The sequence below is a fragment of the Rhyacophila brunnea genome, unplaced genomic scaffold (genome assembly GCF_057557595.1).
Source record: "Rhyacophila brunnea isolate RB1 unplaced genomic scaffold, BYU_Rbru_1.0 scaffold_23, whole genome shotgun sequence".
Classification (NCBI taxonomy): Eukaryota; Metazoa; Arthropoda; class Insecta; order Trichoptera; family Rhyacophilidae; genus Rhyacophila; species Rhyacophila brunnea.
In genome coordinates this window covers 23,544,321-23,554,759 of record NW_028232893.1, presented here as the reverse complement: position 1 = coordinate 23,554,759, position 10,439 = coordinate 23,544,321, and positions in this window count along the sequence as shown.

Sequence of the window (10,439 nt, the reverse complement as noted above, 5' to 3'; positions counted from 1 at the left end):
AATGACTTTTTTGACATACTAAAAACAACAAAAATACTGCCCATCGACTGCGAAATTTCCGTATCTGTAGTTGTTTTAACAAAAATGATACAGCCTAACTAGTAATTTCCCGTATCTGAACATTGCAGGAATAAACCTGTAATAGCCCGTATCTTGCCTCTAAGCTGTCAAGCGTGTTGCATGACGTGTGTTGAATTCAACTTCAAACTTCGAATTATTTAAAAGGTAAAACAGTAAGTAATATAACAAATTTGGATGTTATCATTATATGACGCGTTATGTGCTTTGCTTTACCACTTTTTACGTTATGGGTTATTGGCATGCTATGTAGTTACAACATGTGTGAACTATTAACAGTCAGATACGGAATATTAAATATTTAGTTTCTTTAGCTTCCTGCACAATTTGTAAAAAGTCACTTATGGGACATTAACATAAGGCCATCGTCATATCGTCGGTGTTTTGTAAAAAGGGCGAATCAACCATTTTGGCGAAATCGAGATTTTAATGAAAATACAATATGTACCCCACTAACTTTGTTGTGTAAAAACGGCGAATTTGTATCTCCACATGAAAGTACTTAAAAACAATAATCGACTAAAATTAAATTAATTAAAATTACGAATAAAAAGCGCATGTGACATATTAGGCCTTTTAAAATATTATATAATAATACCTATTATAATGACAGTATTCTTTCTAAGCTTTATTATAAACTTGTTATATATTTATAATCATCCACAGGTAATAAACAAATAAATGTCAAAAGTTAAAAATCCTCCTGTAAAATAGCATTTTGGTTAATTCGCCCTTTTTACAAAACACCGACGATATGAGGATGTTTATTTTGTAAATTTGATATCAGTAACAATAATTATTATGTAAAAACAGTTTTGAGTACAAGCGTTAACTTTATTTTCTGCGTCATACACTTTTAGATATAATTTTTATACTAATTTAAAAGTCTGCGGTGTGAAATTGAAAATTTAGATCATAGTGTTGGTTATTGTTTATACTTTTAATACAATGCAGTAAATGATATTATGATATTACATGGCAGTATCTGACAGGCCGCAGATTTTTAACGACACACATTGAATGTAGAGCGAAGCTCTTACTACAATCGCTGTAATACTGATAATTTGTGGCTTAGTATTTTATAATTATTCAAACAGATGTCACTGTCTGTTTAATTTTTAAGATTATGCAAATCAATCAACAGTGGCTAGTAATTTGAGTTGAAAGTCGGACGAAATAACTCGCGAAATTTGTATGTACGGCCTCATAGAGTGAGAAAACTCGCTGAAGGCTTATAACCGGTTGAGAATATGCAATCAGAAGTTGAATTCTATGTATGACCAATAAAATGCACTACTGTCAGAACTCAAAATTTCACACCGCCGCCTGACTATAAAGGACCTTGAATTTTGAGTGTCATAAGCGAAAACAACTCCATGTGAATGTATATCGGGACTGAAGTTAATGAAATGTTTTTTTGACATGCGTCAATCTTTTCCTTGACCTCTTCTCGGAAATAAAACCTTTATTTTTATTCCTCATATTTATGGGTTAGTACAGTGGTCGGCAAACCGCGGCTCTGCCACAAATTCCCTCTGCCCTATTTAACATACCTACAAAGAAGAAGCAAAGAAAGATATACATAATAAATAAAACAATACCTGATAAAAAACATAAGATTTTTAATGATTTGAATAACTACTTGAAATACATCTTTTATGCACTTTTTACTCTATGTTTTTATTGAAATCGTGTCAGCTAGCCTGTGTGATATCTTAAATCCAAGACGGCTGCCACTTTTTACATTGATGAAAAAAATAAAACATTTCAGAGTTGTCTATGACAATTTACAGTTAGATACATACATAGTTAGATCAGGCAGATTATCTGTAATAAAATGATATCAGGCTTGTTTTTATGGCTGGTCAATATCCTTTACTATAAACGATAACCAATTTATTTTGATCTAAGTCCTGTGTATGGCGAACACTTAGCTGCTTGTATATTTGTAATCGTTTTGTGTATTATTCTCGTATCATTGTATAATTATGTAATGTTTTATGTGTGCGCGAAGATTGATCTGACTGAAATGTTGAGAGTTGTGACGACGGAAGTAGTTTTAGTCTAATATTTATATTATATAAAATGTTGATTAATAAATTGCACAGAGAAAACTTTGCACAGCACTTTGGGATACATATATATATAATATTGCGTTGCATCGCATACTCTTGCATTACAGTTTATATTACACTGGGAATATGTTCTCCTTTTCATCGTCCATGTATGCTCTTTAGGCAGAGCGAGGATCACGGGACACCTCCAAAACATTCACAGGTCTGTCGAAAACCCTGTAGACGGTATTCGATGCCTTTTAGAAGAGGCCGGCCCGGTTGACTCCCATAATACATTCGTAGCACGACTATCGACTGAGCAAAATTGCATGTCGACTCTAATCGTAATAATTGACAAATATGACACATCTGACACATCGATCACGGAATGAATTTTGATCAATCTCACCGTAGGTTCATGGTAATTGAGTCATAAAAATATAAAAAACCCATACATTCAGTTGTTATATGACATGATTTCATTGAGGTTTTGATGTGAAAGCATTAACCGTAACTATTTTGATTCTCTTAACCGGCTTAACGTGAAAACCGTTTTTAATTTAACCACGAGGGATCCCGTGTGACGTCTTCGTATCACGTGATTCGTATTGGCGTTAGAGAAAATGTGAATCCTGCACTTGAAACTGAGACATAGTTTTACTTTACCGTCACGCGGTAAGCTCTTTACATATTTATAAGTGGGACAATAGTTTAACGATGAGTGCGCAGAAGAAGACTTAAACCAATGCGAAAATGAGTGGTATTTCTTTGTGATGGTTTAAGTTTAAGTAATTGTAACACTAGTGTCCTCAGCCAAATAATAATGTTTGTCTAACTTGAAGAATGTCAATTATGTATACAGGACATTATTTGCATGTATTGTATGTTTTAACCAAAAGTTATGCTTAGTTTTATCTGTGCGGCCATTTTTAATATTAGCTATTGCTTATTTTTATACGATTTATACTTTTATAAAATAAAAATTTTGAACATAATAGATAGTTTTTTTTCTTTTTCTGTTACAAATTTTTACGAGAAGGTCGTCGGCCGTCCGCTCAACTCCTATTCGGTGAGAGGAGAATATCAACATCCACATTAACAGCCTTTGTAGTCCATTACGTGAGACACCAGCTTCTCATCTGTGGACTCCGGCTTCGATTGCCAGTGAGATCACGATACATTTATATGGTTTTACCAAATCCTAGGTATTTCTGTAACTGTTTCACTTCTACTAGTGTAGTGACACTACTTTCACTGAGCCTCATGGCCTCTTGATTTTTGAAGTTGTATTTCTTTTGAGACAAGAGTGAAATTGAGAGCTTGCGCGCACACACCGTTACGACAGTATGAAAATAGCTGCGACTCAGTCAGCTGAATACAAACGCAAGTTTGATAGTACAATTGTTTCGTTGCCTAGGAAACGAATTTACGAAAGAAACTGAAACGAGATATATCAAGTTGCTATGGACCAAAATCATCTTTGCCATACTTTCCATGATTCAGAAGTGCCCATGATGAATTTAAAAAAAAAATTCTCCAATAATTCATTTGGACATGCGTGTTCCGTATGTGATGGGTTGTGGTTTTTTTTACGATTTAAAACTTCCATCTTCTGGACATGAAGAAATTTTAACCAAGTACCTAATACATTTATTTAGAAAAAGAGTATTACGCTTAGACTATAGATACATCTAGACGCAACCCGTTGCATTGCTAAATGAAGCCGCGTGCCTTGCGTTTGGTTTGTGAGCGAGCAAACGCATTCGTCTAAAAATGTTCGAGACCATAGACCATTTCGCTAGTGCTCGCCCAAAGTGCTCGCACTAGACGCTCAGAATTGAAATATAATTTTCTATTTTTTTACGTTATATAGTATTTTTAAGCGGTCAAAATGCAACCATTAGATAAAGATATCTATAATTTAAGTTATTTTAAAGAAACGCTAGGTCACTGATATTAAAATATATAATAAAATACAAATAAATTATCACGAACATGTATCAACTTACTTATGAAACGTAATACCATCTTCTTGCTTATCAGTACGGCTACCACATTTTAAGACAACACACAGAACCATCTTTTCTACTTAATCAACCAAAAATATTTACCACTGACTTTATGTTTAACACAAAAAATATCAATTTTAGCAACACGAGCTCGCAAGTTGTCGACGCTATGTGAAGCGTTTCGCCCCGATTTAATGGCGATACTTTTGGAAACTGGCTTGTAGCTAGTAGACCTTTTATCTTACTCTAGCACGTGTCGCAGAGATTGTAAGGGTGCCGAATACTTTCTCACTCGCACTCATGCATCGTTTTTGTTCAGGCCTTGGTATTACGGCATTACAGCGATTGGCCAATGTGCCATAATACATAATAAATACAAAATTATAAAAATATCTGAATTACAAATAACAACTAATATACGAGGGTGGGTCAATAATTCCTTAGAAAAAAGCATTAAAACAGTTTTTATTTTTGTATTTTTTTTTATTTCTCAACATAATCTCCTTGGAGCTCAATACACTTGGTTAGACGTTTCTCAATTTTTTTTAAACCGTGAGAAAAGTAAGTTTTCGGAAGGTCCTCAAAATAAGCATTTGTCCGATCGATGACTTCTTCATTTGAAAAAAAACGTTGTCCACTTAGCCATTTTTTTAAGTTTGGGAAAAGGAAAAAGTCACTGGGGGCTAAATCTGGTGAATACGGTGGGTGGTCGACCAATTCGAACTTCAATTCTTCAATTTTAGCCATTGATCGTAAACATGTGTGAACACGGGCATTGTCCTGATGAAAGAGGATTTTTTTCCTGTTTAAATGAGGCCATTTTTCTTCAATTTTGTTTTTTAGCTGGTCCAATAAAGATGCATAATAATCCCCTGTTATTGTTTTTCCTTTTTCCAAATAGTCAACGAAAATAATTCCACGTGCATCCCAAAATACAGTAGCCATTACCTTACCAGCTGATTTTACGGTTTTCGCCTTCTTTGGACATGGTTCGCCTTTCGCAATCCACTGCTTTGACTGTTCTTTCGTCTCTGGAGTATAGTGGTGGTGTATCCATGTTTCATCTACAGTCACAAAGCGACGAAAAAATTCATCCGGATTGCGTTGCATGAGCGACAACAGGGCTTTAGAGGCCACCACCCTATTGCGTTTATTGTCGACTGTGAGCAAACGCGGCACCCATCTTGCAGAAATTTTTTTCATGCCCAATTTGTCATGTAAAATAGAAATGACGCTACCTTTTGAGATCCCTGTAACCTCAATTATCTCACTCAACTTTAATCTTCGGTCACTTAACACCATATCGTGGATTTTATTGATCATTTCTGGTGTAGTCACCTCTACAGGACGTCCTGAGCGTGGTTCATCCTTTGTTGATGTACGACCACGTTTAAATTCATTTAACCAGTTATAAATAGTTGCAAGTGAAGGAGCAGATATGCCGTGAACTAAATCCAACTCATTTTTTATTTCCTTTGCTGTTAACCCTTTTATATTAAAATGTTGGTACTGTTCGGTTATACCGGAGGCAGTTTATCGACTATTTTCAAAATGCGTTTTCCGCTGCCTCCGGTATAACCGAACAGTACCAAAATGTTTAATAACAGCTCTAAACTCAATTTTCTCCATTTTTGTAAACAAGCAAATTTTTTTTTTAAATGTACGAGAAACACAACAACCCGACCAATCTGATTGAAACTTCGCAGCATACTGAATCGGTAGTGCCGCTGCATGAAAACAAACCGCTTACAGTACTAGTTGCGCCACCTGTCGGCTTTTCTAAGGACTTATTGACCCACCCTCGTAACAAGAAAGTAGAAAAGACAGCATGTGTTTATGTAAATATTAAAGAAACATGATAATAATATACAATTATGAATTTAACCTATTTAACACGTCCACAAACATCATATAATTAATAAAAAATAAATCAACCTTTATGGTGCCATCAAATAAGTTAATCGCACGATACACAGCATCATGAAACATAACATCTGTCCTGCGACGAGGTATTTTGAAGACCGTAGAGTTACGAGTGATATTGGTGGGAACATGAAAATGTATATATTTGCCAGTATATACGGATTGTGAATGAACCCACGAAGAAGTAAAAAGAAATGCTTTAAAAGAGCAATCACTCTTCGGGTGGACAGGTATTGCATTGATAGCATACCCAGAAGAAAACGAGTCAGGAAATTCATTTTATTATCATTGTCATAAGGAAAGAACCCGTATGTTCTTAAGTAGAGAAATCTAAGAAATCTATTGTGGACCAATCCAACTTAATTGTGTGAATTAGGACTGCAAATAATGCTGGCATATTCAAGAATACTCAACACAAATGATACGTATAATGTACGTAGCACTTGAACGTTTTCGAATGATTTTGATACCCTCATAACAAAACCAAGCATTTTGCTAGATCTAGTACTGATGTTAAGATTGTTGTTGAAAGTGAACATGCAAAGTTGATTGTTGAAAGTGAACTTTGCATCATACAATACACCCAAATCTTTTATCTCCGTTACCCTACTCAATATTATACCAGACAATGTGTAAGGGAACAATAAGGTGTGCCTTGAACGACTGAATGAAATAATATTAAATTTGGAGGTAGCGAATTCAAGTTTATTCAAGATAGACCATTGCAAGATAGCATCTAGATCAGACTGCATCATGGCACAGCATAATGGGGTTTGAATAGTTCGAAAAAGTTTAAGATCATCTGCGAATAGTAAACAAGAAGAATTGGTTATAACTTTGACAATATCATCAAAAAAAATTAAAAACAAGATTTGAACCTTGAGGAACACCAGAGTTTGTTCTAAAAATCCGCGATTCATTCCCATGGTAATCAACAAATTGACGGCGATTTTTCAAATACGAAGCAAAAAAACATATACTATAATATGACGCGCCAAATGTACAAAGCTTTTGTAATAAAATATCGTGATCAACACGATCAAATGCCTTGGAAATAAAATTATTATACACTATAAGATTTGTTACTGTGGACCGCCTTAGTCGAAAACCATGCTGCGAATCGGAGAGGCGAGAGTCTATTTGACGGTTGATGTGTATATGTAATATCGATTCAAATAATTTACATGGAGCCGAAAGAACTGCTATTGGCCTATAATTAGAAATCTCTGATCTAGATCCCTTTTTATGAAGCGGCCTCAGGCGGGTTATTTTCCATGCATCAGGAAAAGTGCTGGATGCTATGATTAAATTAAATATATGTTTAAGCGGAAAAGATATATGTTCGTAACAGCCCTTAACAACATAAGGTGGTAAGCTATCTGGTCGAAATGAACTTTTGGGAGACATATTTGAAAACCCATATTCCATATCTTTGTCGTCAAATGCTGAAGCAAATATTAAACTATGCACCACGTGCATTCAAGCTTTAAATAAATATAACATACCATTAATGTCAATGTACAATGGTTTCAAATTTCCAGAAATACCTCATGATCTACCAGCGTTGGATTTAATTTTGGAAAGACTTATATCACCACGTATTCCTTTCATGCAGGTCAGAAGACTGAGACATGTGAATGGTCAATACGGTATTTATTTTATCGTATTTTCTACTTATTTGTTTTGTTACGCCAAAGAAGTACAACTTCTAACGCGTGTACATAAATACACGCACCCATTTTTATTTTAAATAGCATTAGTATGACCTTTCTGGGCTGAAATCAATAATCTAATACAGGAGGTCCTCGTTTTCCGAGGGTAATTGGGACTGAAAAAATACCTATTAAAGTATATCCGCTTCAAACGGGGACCAAAATTACTTAATTAAATGGGTTTAATTGAGACACTTTTAGAAAATCGAAAGACAGAGATAGCGTGGAAGTGAAGTATTGAAAGATTGAAAGTGACATTTGACTATGAGCTATAGCGCTTATGTTTTTATGTGTTTTTATAGTTTTTTTTGCATTTCCCTGCAAATTTTTAACTGCGGGGACTCGCATAACAAATACTCGGATAATGAGAACCACATTACAAATTTGCTACTAATAATAAATTGAAACTTTAAAGATATATATAAGACTTCGTAGACCCGGTCATCCGAAGAGATGGCAATACGATCACGCGCAAAATCGCCAGTTCAATGACCAATCGGCACTCGAGCTGCGAGACTATTTGTCACTGATGTCATGTCATTCTTTTCAAATTTCAAGTGAATTTTACATGATATCTTCACAATAAAAGCAATCATGCAATACTTTTCCAGTTGAAATTGTAATATTGATGTTCAGCATTTTAAACTATATTGATAAAAAGGGTTTGCAATTCGACACCTGCTGATAAATAAATTAATGGGTAAGTCTACTTTTATTATATTATTGTTATATATGCTTATGTGTCCTTTGAAAATTCTTTGCAATCATGGCATCGAAATAATGATAATATCTATAATTGTAATTTTCACGTTTACAAAACAACCAACATAAACATAAATATATAAAGAAGTTTACGTTTTAATAAATCACGTATATAAAATGTCTATATTAATTTGCGCTTTCTTACAAAAGTGGAAATTACAAATTACATTTTAAAATTATTGTTTCATCTACATTAAAATTTTGTTAATCGTTGGATTTTTGGGTGAGCAGAATTACAGCAAGCGATGAAAAATTATTATGAAATCTTCAGGCTACATCTACGCATAGGATATTAATGAAGTCATCGGCAATCTGACAGGAAGTGCTGACAAATAATAACCACCAATGGTCGGAGTGCGTTATCATTATGTCCCTATAAATTTATGTATAGTTTTAATAACACACTCTAGAACAGTGGATTCCAAACTTTATGTTACTACTCCTCCCTTTTAAAAAAAACTAATCTTGGCGCCTCCCCCCCCCCCCCTTTATTTCATTAAATAATACAGATACCTTTTTAAATAGTCAACAATGTACTAATACAAAAATGAAAAAAAAATAAACAAGGTTTTACTAAGTACTTATATATTCATTTTTAAATTAATTTGTTTTTCATGCGATGAATGTGCTTGTTTATTAGCACAATCAATTTCAATAGTAGTCAATCCAAATTTATCATCGTTCATTGACAAATGGATTCTATCGCGGGCCCCGAGATCAGGATCTTTCAACCACATATTTAAAATATTTAATAGCCCTGAAACAGAGCAGCGCTTTTTTAGTATTAATAAAATAATGTTAAAACTGCATTATCAAACTAACCAAGAACTCAGTAAATAGATTTTTGTTTGCTTCAATATATTATTATATCTGGCGTAGAAATAATTTAAATGTGGATACTACATGGCGAACTTATTTTTTTTGTAATTTTGATTTTCAAAGCTCCAAATTTTTATGAATGCCTTCACTTTGTCTTTTTAAATCAGTGAATGCATTAGTGGTCCTTGCATTGATTTATTCACTCATTCACATACAAGGTTTTTTTAAATAACTTTGTAAAAATATCACTTTTAATCGCCATGAGAGGACATCTGTTCTATGTATGTGTATAGTCTTCAGTTGTATCGGTTATCATTCAACACAAGTAAATCCGTGGTTGTATTTCAACACTGAAAAACGATTAAGAAACTAAAATCTGACAAACTGGTTGGTGATGGAACTCATAAACTGGCCAGTGACCGATGCTTCACACACGGCGCTACTGAAACCTAATAATCTCATAACCTCAAACTATCAAACCCATTGTCTTTCCTACTTCATTCTAAGCTTTTCCCGTAATATCTTTATGGCAATATTCTGGCAGCCTGTAATTATACAGGCAGGAGTATTTCTCAACATCTGCCACATATTTTAAATTAAAAATCATTTCGCCCATCTTTAACTTTTGATGTCCTGACTTGTTATTGCTTGTTTAGTTTAGTTCAGTGCTACCAATTTTCGTAAGAAAATATGATTTTTCATCGAATCTACTGATATTGGTACCATTGTTTTATGGGTGACTGGAAACTGAGAGACTGGGAGACTAGCATGTCACGTCTCTTCGGTTTCGGTCGCGGACGTTTTGAAACTGAGAGATTCCAGTCTTGCCGTCAGCGAGCCGCCATTGAAATACATTAAGTAGCTAGATTACTGGACTTTCAGTCTTGTCTTTTTTGAGTATTCACGTGAGCGGATGGCCTATAATATGTACAATATCCAATCCAAGAATGCCTTGTGGTTTTATCTCAAATGAGATTTGACAATGGTCATCGTATGTATGTACATATTACGATTTGCAAATGTATGTGACATACCCTTCTCAGATTAGTGAGATTCTACCGTTTCTAATCTCCAAAGTGAAC